We start from the raw sequence: 12,942 nt of genomic DNA, 5'->3' as shown, positions 1-12,942 counted from the left end.
GATATGCCAAGGTTGTGGGTTTGATCCTGGTCACGGCACATACAAGACTCAACCAACGAACGCATAAATAAGTGGAATAACAAATCGTTGTTTCTCCACCCCCCCGCCCATCAATAAATAAATAAGTATAGGTAGGAGATAAATCAACAGTGGTCCAATGCTAACAATTAGGGAATCTGAAGGTTTACAGATGTCCACTCTACCAGTCTTTCAATTTTTTCTGTAAAGAAAAGAGATGGGTTACAAACAAAACAAAATAAGAATTAAAATTAAAAATCACCCCACCTCAACCTAAGAAGCCTTGCCCACAACCTTCTCAGAATTGGCCCCATTTCATAGGTGGGGAAACTGAGGCTTGGTAAGAAAGATTCCTATCAGAGGAGGGAGTAGGACCTGATGCTCCTTACATAGCTGTCTTATTTTATTTGCCATCTTAGTAATGCTAGCTTGGTGCCAGGCCTGTGTGAGCATTAAGGGTCCAGATTGGAACCGGACCCTGGCCCGACCATAAAATGCCTGTCGAGTAGCAGAGCTAGGATGGCCAGGCGTGAGGACTCAGAGGGAGAGCACAAGCTGTGATTGGAAACAGTGAGTCAACCTTTGCACAGACTTCTGCTTCCTCTCTCCACCTACTCCTACTCCTGGCCAACTCCTTTTCATTCCTCAACACCCTTTGCTGGTGCAACCTTTTTCTGAGCCCCAACCATGGTTCTATTTGTGTTTCTTGTTGGCATTCACATGGTAGGTACTCAGTGATCATTGTGAAAGGAAGGGAAGAAGGGTGAGGGGGATTGGAAGCAAGGGTGGCCATAGCTCTTCCAGGGGATGGAGACCCCCAAAGCCCTGTTTGGGGCAGCCTGGGGTTAGACTGTGCACCCCACTTGGCCTGTGCAGAGGTACTTGCTTCCCTGCTTTTGCCTGGCATTTTCCACATTTCGTACAGCTGTCCAAAAAGCTGCAGTACCCATCTGGTTGCCAGGGCAACATCAGCCCATGGTGGGATGTCAGGGATGACAGGGGCAGAGTGCTAATCCTGAAAAGTTGCCAAGCAACACAGTGGGTTGGTGACATCACAGGAGCCATGGCTAATGGGCACATGGACAGGCGACTGCAGAGAGGGTCTACTCTCAGGAGATTCAGCTCAGAGTCACTCACCCCCTGCTATGCAATGGTCGCTGTTGCATCCCTCAACTGGAAGGTGGGTTTGAGGAATGGGGACCAGGGGTGCTGTTTTTCCCAGCAGCCCTGGCAGTTCCACCTTGCCCCTCTACAGGTGTGGGCAGTGGGTGTGACTGCCTCCCTCTCTCTCCTGAGAAGCTGGCAGGAGACTGTGGCTCAATCTGGGTCTCCAGTGCCCACCCTCTAATGGCCACATCTTCTCCAATGGTTGGGAATGGGATCAGGCTTTGATGTCCCTGCCCTGCCCTGGAGGCCACCATATCTACTTGTTCCCTGGGAGAAGAACAAGGGGCTGAGCCATGAGCGCACCCTGAGCTCCTTGCCCCTCCTGTGGTGGAAGGGCAGTCTCTTGCCCTGTATTGGCAGGAAAGGAGGTCAGATTTGCTCTTGTTGAAATGAGGGGAGACCTGATTTTGCCAGTTTGTAGCGGGGGGCAATTCTCTGCCCATCTCTGGTGGCCTGGAAGCTCGGGGCTTGGGCAGGCACATTGTTTTGGGTGCCCTGGCCCAGCCCAGCCCTTTCGGGCACGGGATGTGAGGGCATAGCAGACCTGTGCTCCCTCCCTGAGCCTGCTTGCTGGCAGTGCTGAGGCAGGGCACTGCTCCCCTGCCTGCAGAGAGAAAAGTCCATGTGAATGGGCGACAGGAAGGACCCTTCACGTGGCTGGCCATCCGGAACAGAGAGCAACAGGCGTTCAGACAGGGTAGCTGGCAACTACCTGCTCCCCCGCTGCCCTGGGGCCCCCAGGATCTCCCTGTGGTTTGCTGGGCCAGGGACTCTGAGCTGCTGCCAAGTAAAACCTAGTCATAGGCCTGGGGGTGTCAGAGAGGGCTGGTGAGGTCGGGGATTCACCCCTTCCTCAGGCCTCCCCTGCCCCCCTGCCCCTGCCATTGACCAGCTGGCCTCTGCAGTTCTGACCAGAATTGTCTTTGATGAATAAAAATGGAAACAAATTCTCCTTTGATCCACATGGTCAGCTTGACAGCCCAGATCACAGGGAGGAGGGGTGGAAAGGAATTCCTGGGGGCTGTAGGATAGAGAAGCGCTGGCCCGTGGATGCTCAGTTCTCATCCCAGCCGCCCCCCCTCCCTCCTCCCCCGCTGAAGCTCCTTCCCACCTGTCCTTTCCAGCTGGAGTCCCCTCCCTCTCAGTCTCCCTACAACTTTCCGTGGCATCTCAGGCTACCTCCTCAGGAAGCCCGCCCTCAGCCCACAGAGCGCACTCCTACGCCCCTCAGGGGCCCCAGAGGACCGTGGTCAGTGCCCCTAGGTGGGCAACCACACCGAGGTCAGTGCTGTGTCCTCCAGCTGGACGGTGGGCTTGAGCAGCAGGACCAAGGATTGCTGCTTTTCCCAGCCGCCCTGCCAGCCGATCACTCCTAGAGAGGCCCTTCGGAAATGACTAGGAGGCAGAGCAACTCACATCACAGCCACCACCCTGAAGATAGCGGCACGGACAGCAGCCCAGCTGCACACGACCCCTGTCCCCCATCACCGCCCTCTGACCTGTACTTCCAGACCACACCAGGGGACAGGGTCCAGGATGCTGAGGCTCCAGAAGCAGCTGCCAGGAGGCCATCCCACTGGCCCCTACCGACCTGGGCCAAAGCTCCAGGTGACAGGCGACTGGGCTGTGATGTCTTCCGACATTTCCATGGGGCCCTGAGAAGCTGCGGAGAGCTGTTCATCTCTGGGGACATCCCAGCTCAGACCTCCTTCCAAACTCTGAGGGAGGGAATGGCTGCTCCCATTTGACAGGCAAGGAGACTGAGGCCCTAAAGTAGAGGCCTTGTTAAGGTCACAGACACTGCTGACCAGGCAGAGCTGGCTTGGCCACTGGACCCGCTGCTCTTGCCTGGGGATCTCCCAGCTACCCATTCTGGTTCCATAGCCCCTCTTGGCTGACCCTCAGAGCAGGCAGCTGGGCCTGGGGATGGGCAGGGATTGCCTTGAGGAGGGTGCCTGGGCTGGGGGGCAGGTGTGGTGTCTGTGGGGGTAGCAGGTGCAGGATAATGGGGCCACCGGGGGAGGCCCAGGGAGCAGGTGCTGCCATGGAGGGGGTGAGGTTGCCATTGTACGCCTGGCTCTGAAGGGGGATCCCTGTGAGCGCCTGGGCCACCCTGGCTGATGCTCAGAGGTCGTCCAGATGCCTGGGCTCAGGCACACAGCCAAGCCCCTCCCCTGGGTCCCAGCAACCGCCAGGTTGTCATGACAACCAGCACTTTCATCCCGGTCCTTTTGTCTGGTCACGGTTCAGCTTTTGTGGACCAGCCATAATTGGGGGTGTGGAGCAGGGGGCCTTGCCTCAGGACACACTCAGTGAGGCGGAGTTGTGAACCGCAGCAGAGGGGGCTGAAGGGCAGGTGAAAGAAAACTGGAGACCAAAAAGGCCGGGCTTTGCTGGCCGCTGACCCCTGCAGCCTCCTCTCCTAGTGGCTGACCACACCCTCCCAGCAGGGTCTGCGGGCCTGGGGGTGACCTGGGGCCCAGGCCCTCCTGTCCCCTTTCTGAGCCTCATTTTTCCTTGTGAACAACCCCTCTCCCCTGGCGCACTGTGGCTCTGGGAAGTGAAAGACCATGGGCCAACCGGAGCTTAGCAACTCCCCTGTACAACTGGGGAAACTGAGGCACAGAGCAAAGCTGGGCCCTGGCCTGGATCACACCACAGTAAGCAAGTGGCAGAGCCAGGCCTGCAGAGAAACCAGGACATCAAGGCATCAGACCCCCAAAGCAAATGCAAATTGAGCCTCAGGGTCATCCCTCCTTCTGACACCCCCATTGGGAGGAGCTTAGCCTGTTTGGAGTGAGCCTCTGCAGGGTCTACCACCCTTCATGGGACCTGGGGCCCCTGCAGGCCCCTCACACTCAGGACAGACCAGACATGGCGGGGTCTGGTGACATGCCCCAGAGATGCCTCCAGATAGACACCTTAATCAGGGTGGGTCTGCATCCCCCTTCTCCGCCACCACTGGCTCCCTGAATGAAACTGAGGAGCAGGAGGCCACAGGGAAGCGGCTGGGGTTGCACCTGCATCTGGAGGAATACTCCACAGAGAACAGATTTCAACAAGCAGGGCAGGCCCCATATCAAAGCACCGCTCAGCCATCTCAAGAAAATGTCACTTCCTCTCCCCCATGAACATCTTCCTCTGGGTTAGCTCTGTGTCTGCGCTGGATGTGAGAGGGGGGGGCAACAGTGGGGTCTGGTACTTGAGGCCAAATCCTGAGCTGAGGCTGCAACCCTGGGCAACCCACACAAGGAGGACAGCGTCCATCTCTATAGTTATTCATTGTTGTTGTGTGTAATTAACCCATTCTCAGGGACTTAGCATGTGTCATGAGGTTTATGCACATGATGTCATTTAATCCTTGCACCAGCCCAGAGAGGTTAAGCTGTCTTGGGAAAGAGATCAGCAGACCCACTTGTGAAATGGGGAAGGGTAGGATGCAGAGCTGAGGCCACTGTTAGGTAGAAGATAGTGTGAGGCATATTTGGGCTCAGGGAAAAACATTTTTTAAAAATATATTTGTATTGATGTCAGAGAGGAAGGGGGAGGGAATGAGAGATAGAAACATCAATGATGAGAGAGAATCATGAAATCGGCTGGCTCCTACACACCCCCTACTGGGGATCAAGCACACAACCAGGGCATGTGCCCTGACCAGGAATCGAACCGTGACCTCCTGGTTCATAGGCTGATGCTCAACCTCTGAGCCACATCGGCAGGGCCAGGGGAAAACATTTTATAACGGCCCAAGTCAAGGCTGCCCAGGTGACAGGGAGCTCCCTGTCCTGAGAGACATGCCAGGAGAAGCTGGATGGGGGCCCTGTCATTCAGGCATCAGAATGGAAACGGAGTACTTACTAGTCCAGAGTGTGTAATCCTGGAGGATACAGAGAAAGCAGCATCCCCACGAAGGGGCTGAAGGACGGTGAGGACATCTGCCCAGAACTACCCCCCCAGCCCTGTCACCAGGGATGACTTCCACTTTCTGAAATGTCTTTCTTAGTGAGAAATCTCAGAGGACCGGGGACAGCACAGGCGGGAGCACAAGGCGGGGAGTAAGCATCACAAATGTTGCATCCTGGGCACTTCCCTTCTGGCCCCGGCCCTGCGGGGATGTCTCAGAGCCCAACCGGACTCCCAAGGCCCCTCTCTGGGGGCTGGCAGCTCAGCTAGCATCCCTCACACTCAACTACTCCTCTCCAGATTTTAGCCGCAGCCCTGGCCTCCTCACTGCCAGTCACCAGTACCTTTTCTACCCAGCAGCCCAGCTTAGGCTCCTCCACGGCTCCCTCGCTCCTGCCTGATTGGGTCCCTCATCCTCCCCACTTGGCACCTGGTGCTGTCCTCCGGCCAGAGGGAGGCCCATTTAGTTCTTGCCACACACCAGGGGCCTGCCCCCTCCTCACCTGGGTCATATTCACTGCGGTCAGACCCTCTCCTCCCAGGTCTGGGTGAAGTGCCCCTGTGCTCCCATGGCCACGACAAAACTGTGTGGCCAGGCCCATCAGTGTGTCTGTCTCCTCAAAAAGACCAAAGGCACCATGGGCCAGGGTCCTACCTGTTTTGCCCAGCCTGTGTCCCCAGCCCTGGCCCTAATTGCCTAGCACAGAGGAGATGCTCAGTGAACGACAGCCGAATGGATGAGCGAATGGGAGTGTGACCAAGTTCCAGCCACACTGTGCCCACGCTGCGCAGCCAGAGGGGAAAGATGCCTGTTGGTGGCTTTGTACAACCTCCCACCCCGACCCCTGAGAGGGGAACACATCTGAGAGTTCAGTAGGTTTTCCTAGGCCTGGCTGACCTGGGACCTCCAGCTACTGCTCTCCCTGAGTGGTCCCTGGCCTGCCTGGCTGCCACACCCCCCTCCCAGCTGAGTGGCAGCCTCCTGACTCCCCAGCGGGCTTCCAGGCCTCGGAGGAAGCCACCGCCTTTGCCACCACCATTACTGTCACAGCCACCCCTGCTTCTGTGAAAATGCAATTACACCCAACAGCCGCCTCACTTGAGCCTTGCCATTCACACCTGGAACTAATTAACTTAATTAGGCCGTAATGAGCTACGCTGGTCGGAAGGCCTATTTTTACTTAATTATCCCATAATGTGCTTGCGTGGCGCGCGGTCCGGGAGGATGGCTTTGGCGGTGGCAGTGCAGCCATCTCCTCTCTCTGCAGAAAGGATGCCCGGGGGTGATGCCTGACTGCCAGGCGTAGGCCCCCAAAAGCTGAGAGTCGGGGAGTGGAGGCTGAGGCAGGAACCCCCTCACCTCACACAGTCCCATCCTTCGGGCTGCCCTGCCTCCACTGGGGCTAAGGCCACATGGCTCTGCTGAGGGTGTGGCAGGCAGGGCCTGGCTGGCTTTTGCGTTCAGACCTCTGGCAGGGAAGTGTGGGGCTCGGAGTTTTTTCTCCAACTGTCTCCGCTGGGGAGCCAGGCTCAGAGAAGTCAGGGGCTTGCCTGAGGACACACAGCTAACTTATGGGGATGGAGGTCCCAGACCCTCTGAAGGAGACTTTCAAGGCATGATAGGATCCTGTCAGGGTGGGGTCTAGCCCTTCCCATGCTGGGCCGGGTTAGGGTGGGCAGAGGATCACCCGGACAGCTGGCCTCCAGCATTTCCATGGCAGCACCTTCCACCCCTAGTTGGGTCTTGGCTCAAAAAAACCCACAAAGTTTGTCTAACCAACTTCTCTAGCTTTGGGGCGAGATGAGGTGGGCTTGGCTCACTGGGCAGATATGAGGGAAGCATGGAGAGCAGAGTCCCTCCTTTCCAATTTGCCTCTGCCTTGGCCCTGCCGAGCTGGGGAGGGGGTGGGGGGTTCCTAGATGATTTGGCTCATTTGGATCTCTGGGTTCCTGGGGCTGGGGGGACTTTGGCTAAAGATGGATCAACCCTCTCTCCCTGGAGCAGTCCTCTCTCTGCAACTCCAGCCTTAAGTCTGACAACTGTTGCCTTGGTTCCTGCAGCCCTACCTGGCCCTGGATGTCCCTCTCCCCGGCCAGCTCTTCCCAGCATTCCCCTCTTCTGAAAATGGCCACACCATTCGCTGATGTGCTCAAGCCAGGAACTGAGAGCCACCCTTGACACCCCACAGCTACCTGTCAGGAGTCCTGATTTCTCCCATCTGGACAGCCCTCCACAACCCAGTGTCCACACAGCTGCCACAGTGATTTTTAAAAACCACTCCCAATTCAAAACCCTCCAGTGACTTCCTGTCCCACACAGAATAAGGTCCGTGGGCCTTAGCCTGACCTATCCTGCCTGCCCGCCTCTCTGGTCTCATCACCTCCTTTCTCTTGTCCTGGCTGCAGTCACATGGGCAGCCCTTTAGTGCCTAGGAAGCTCAGGATTTTGTACTTCCTGCTCCTCCTGCCTAGTATGCTCTTCCCCCTGACCTCTAGGTCCCTCAGATCTTGGCTTAAATGTCACTGCAGACTTTCCTGGCCCCACACCTGGTCTCCTGGCATATCACCTTGTGAGGATCTTCTGCATGGCACCTGCATGACACTGCTCCTGTTTTCCTGTCTCCCACGACTAGAGAATAGGCAACATGGGGCCAGGGATTTCATCGGTCTTGGTCCCTGCGGAACCCCTAGCCTACAACACCATATGCCTGGCACACAATAGGGACTTTTCCTTGAGTGGATGTTGAGGGGATGTTTTGACCCTCCATCAAACAGCCAGAGTCCCCACCACCTTCCTTGAGCTCCCCGGGCCACTCAAACACCTCACACTTGAGCAGGGCATCTCCACATCCTACTCTGGCCTCCGGGCTCGGCTCAGACGGTCCTCATCACCCGAAGTGCTCCTTTCCCATCAGCGGTGGACCGAGACCCTGCCTCCCAGGTCCTGTGCTGCTTCTGACCAGTGAGGGAGAACATTGGACCTCTGCCTGTTTGAGCTGTATGCTTGGCTGGCCCTTGCCTTGGCTCTTCCTGGCACTTATCTCTGCCTGTCCTTTGGAGGAGACTCCTTGGGCCTGGGTCTGTCTGGACCGAGAGGCCATAAGCCCCTGGAGGTGGTGACCATCATCTCTGCTTGCCTCTCACCTCCCATCCTGCCCCAGCAGCCAGGCCCAAGGTGGCCGGCCCATAGTCAGTGATTAGCAAACAAGTCAGCTCACCCTCCCCATGTGGCTCTAGACCTCAGGAAGAGCTCTGATAAGAGCAGGGCCCGCCTAGCTAGAGGGATGGAGTATAGGATGGAGCGCCGCTGAGTGAGAAGGTCAGAACCCAGGCCTCCCACACAGGAGACACGGGTGACCCAGTTCAGAAGGGCAGGCGGCCCAGATGGGCCCACAGAATTGCCAGTCAGAACTATCTCCCTCTAATGGCCAGGTAGGGCACCAGTGGGACACAAAGCGATGGATAACTATGATGATGTAATTTGGAGGGAGGGACGATAGATGTCAAGTTCTTTGAGTCCCATTTCACACAGGCTCTGGACAGACCCAGGATATCTGAGACTCTCTCTTTTCACACAGGGGAACTGAGGCCGGAGGTAAGGGACCAGCCCTGCTGACCCAGCCAGGTGGGGAGTAGGGTTGCTGAGAGTGACTCCCATCCTTTTTCACGTCCCTGCACCCCCTCCCCTCAGAGCTGTAAGGTTCCCTGATGGGAAGGCTGTGATGGTCTCCAGGGTCAGGGCTCTGCCTTCCAGCTCAGGGATTTTGGTGGTAAGAGGAAGGGTGGAGAAGGCTGATTCCTAAGGCAGCCCTGCCCCCTCCACTCCCAAAGCTGAGGGTGACTTACCTGGGCTTGAGGCATCTCTAGCCACGTTGGGCTACCTTTTAGGGGTGACACTGCCATGACTGGCTCTACCACTTCTCTTGCCCCAAGGAATCTCAGTTTCCCCACTAGTCTAATAAGGAAAAGTGTCGTCATCCCAGATCTTCAGTCTGTGGCCTAGTAGGGTCACCACGTAGGGGCAGTGGCTCCTGTGAGCAGCAAAGCCCTGAAGAGAGAAGAGACAGCACCCTAATGAGGGCAGAAGGATCTAGAACACTCAGGCCCCCTAATCTCAGCCACCCCAGCCAAGTCCCTGCCCTGCGCTGGGTTGTGTGGGTTGGCGATGCCCAGATGTGATGGGAGAGGCTTAGTCAGGGACTCCATCGCTGAAATGTGCCTTTCTGTCCTCACTGACTCTCCTGTCCCAGGCTGCTGTCGGCTGCCAACAGCCACCCCACGTACACACACACACAGCAGTCACTCCCGCCTCCCCTCTGAGCAGAGACAGCTGCTGCGGCCTCCATGCTGGAACCAAAATTGAAGGAGCATTTTCACAACGTCGCCTCCCACTGAGGCTCCCAGTTGCATGTTGAAGCCATGTGATGGAGCCCACGTTACACTAAGGATGTCATTACCCTAATTAAGTAAATACTGTATGTGCTAATCGGCTGAAACTTCTTCATGGGGCTAGGCAGGGGGAGCGGAGGCCAGTGTCCCCTGGGTTATCAGATGGGTGGGCTGGAGGTCACAGATGCGGGGAGGGAGGATGAAGAAGGATGAGGGGACACTTCCCCCTGAGTCCAACAGGTCCTGTGGCCACCCAAGTGAGGACCCTCGGTCACCACCCTGGACAGAGGAGGAAGCAGAAGGTGCCGAACAGGTGGTCAGAGACCCAGGTGGGAGGCCTGCCTTTGCCCTGACAGGCTCGTGGCCATGAACAAGCCTTTTTCCTCTCTCAAGTGGGTCTCCTAGTTCACTCCCACCTCAGCCAGCCCAAAGCCCGTGGATTCTGAGACATACTGGGCACAGCGGTATCAGAGGGACTCCATGTCCGGCAGGACTAATCGAGCCACTGTCAGTCCTCTGTGGGACATCCTTTACATGCCCTGCCTGATGGCCCTGGGGGCAATGTCAGTGTGAACCAGCAAAGGAACAAACAGGGTTGGCATTCCCCAGAAGCCATGGGAGGTGGATGAGCTGAAGAAATCTGGAGGGCTTCCTGAAGGAGGAGGACTTCACCTAGAGGGAAAGAGGAAATCAGGGCTTCAGAGCTCAGATTATCTTTCCAGGTGTGATTTTTAAATGCCAGACTTCTTAACCATAACCTTGAGGTAGGGGTTAGGAGGGATAAGAGGGCAGCCAGCCGAAGGACAGCCTCCAGATGGGAATCTAACCCCTTTGGAGGGACTGGAGGTCACAGGACCGCCAGTCCTGTGTCCAGAACCATTACATAAGCCCCAGTGTGACCAGAGCCTCCGTCCTCCCCTCTCCGAGTTGATCAGCATGGCCAGCTGTCAAGGAGGGCCCCCATCCCTGCCCGTCCGTCATGGGGTTGTGGAGAGGGTCCCACAGGCACTGTGGCTGGGGCCTCCGGCAGCCAGGTCTTCTCAAGCCCACTCAGGGCTAGGCAGTGCCCAGTCTCCTGAGTGTGCCCAGGGGCCGCAGCGTGGGCATCCCTGCTCTCCCAGCTCCACCCCACCCATCTGTTGCCATCTCCACAGACATATGCTGCAGCTCCACACCCAGAAAACACCACATGCTCACTTTGGTGGGCAATGGCTGCCTGCCTCCCAGGCTGGAGGAGAGAACAAAACGAGAGGGAAGTGGGACCGAGCCCTACACTGGCCCAGCTTCCAGGGCGGCCTTGGTCAAGCCCCTCCGGCTCCCAGCCTCAGGCTCCCAAAGATGATGTCCACTTATGCGTTGCCTGTCCCAGGCCTTTATTCACTGCACATGATATGCTCTGGGCTCCCATTGGGCTGGCTCAGAAACAAATACACTGTCTTTTCAGCTGTGATGTCTGCAACTTCCTCTCAAATGGCTCAGGAGAAAAATTATGTGTCACACACACACACACACACACACACACACACACAGTGGGCGACTGGCTAATTAGTGTGTGTGTGTGTGTGTGTGTGTGTGTGTAGTCATACATAATTCTCCGCCCCTCCCTCTCCTCTCTCATCCTCTCCCATCTCTCCCCCTCTCCCCTTTCCACCTCATCCCGTCCCCTATGTGTCAGGATATATAAATACACACACACACACACACACACACACACACATATATATACTGAGAGAAAGTGATGCAAAATGTTACAATAGTTGAATATGACTAATGGGTATATGGGTGTCATACTATTCTTATTCTGACAACTTTCCTGCAAGTTTTAAATTATTTCTAAATAAGAAGTAGAAGAAAAGAAGGAAGGGAAGAAGGGAGGAAAGTCCTTTCCTTTCATGGGTTTCCAGGCTACAAGAGGAGGCAGCTGGCCCAGTGGGAGCCAGGTTGATGTGGCCCTGCTTGTGGGGCCCAGAGGGCTTCCCTGAGGCGGCGGTAGGGACTGGGGTCAGGCAGAGTCTAAGGGGAACAGAGTGGGGTGGGGTGGGGTGGGGGCTGACTCTCTCTCCCTCTCCACGCAGCGCCAGGCTCCGCCCCCGGCTCCCGCTCCTCTCCGGCCCTCCAGAGAAGGCGGGTGCTGTGGATCCTATGAGGAGTCTCCAGTGGGAACACAGGGGACTTGTCTTGGTCAGAGGCCTGGGAAGGCCTCCTGTGGCTCGGGCATGACAGGAGACTGGCCCAGGCCCGGGCAGTGTGCCCTGGAGTAGAAAGGGATGGGGCAGCTATGGGCAAGGCCCCCCCACCTCGCCTGCCTCAGCAGCCCTAACCCAGACCTGTGCCCAGCTGCTAAAGCTGATGGCCCCGTGCCCTTCCTGTCACAGCAGTGCCAGCAGTGCCTGGCAGGAGGGCGGCCTCGGGGCAGAGGCTCCATATCCCCTCCTTGGTCTCATTAGGCATCCAAGAATGTGGGTGTGGAAGGGGGGCTCTGCGGCTCTCGGCCCACCCTTGCAGCCCCCTTTCCACCCCATCCTGTCCCTATGCCCTGCTTGCCCACTCCCTTCCTCCTCAGCCTCCTCTTGCCCATTGCACCCATCAGCCTTCCCTCCTCCCTGGGGGCCCCACATGTTCTCTCCTAAAAGGGGGCTTCCCCTCCCCAGTGCTCAGTCCAGCTCTGGACCCCTCCCCCATGGAGGCGCGCATCCTGGTGTGTGGTCACTCACAGGTGTGTTCCCAGCTCCTCCGGATGGAGGGGCCCCGCCCCCCTCACCACCCAGCCCCTCTCCCCTTGATCTCAGGCGGCCACCTCAGAGCCCGGACCGCCCCAGAGTGGACCTGCCTCCGTCCAGGAGACTATCTAGGATGCTCCCGACTGCGGCCCCCAGAGGTCAGCAGGGGCTGCTTCCTGCACTCAGACACCTTTGTTCTTCTCCCGCCTTTGTCCCTGGCCCCTGTCCTTGCAGCCAGCCCACCGGCCCAGTGCCTCGCGGCTGGCCTGGCTGCTCACCTCTCCCTGCCATTCCCCTTCCTGGGCTTCCGCTGACTCAAATGCCAGACTCTATCCTGGGACAGCGGTGGGGAGGCTCTGCCCGCCCAGCCCGGCTGCCTGCCCCCTGCAACCTGCCTCTCACCCCTCCCGCTCCTGCCCACGCCCCCTGACTTGCCCCGTGTCCGCCCCTCTAACAATCTCTCCTCTCTGGGTCTGGCCCCTCACTGCTCCTCCACCCACCCTCCCCCTCCTCATCCCTCTGTTCTTGGCCCTTCAGTCCCTGGGAGTCAGGCTTTATCTCTCTCTCACGCGTTCTCCGCCCCTCCCTCTCCTCTCTCATCCTCTCCCATCTCTCCCCCTCCAGCCTCCACTCCTTCGCCTGCTCACTCACCCTCTCCCTCTCCCGCGGCCCCCCTTTCTCCCCCACCTCTTTGTTTCAGATGAGAACCGGCTCCTCGGGACAGTTCCCACACCGCAGTGCCTCT

This window comes from Myotis davidii, unplaced genomic scaffold, assembly GCF_000327345.1.
Source record: "Myotis davidii unplaced genomic scaffold, ASM32734v1 scaffold725, whole genome shotgun sequence".
NCBI lineage: Eukaryota > Metazoa > Chordata > Mammalia > Chiroptera > Vespertilionidae > Myotis > Myotis davidii.
This window is presented reverse-complemented; position numbering follows the sequence as displayed.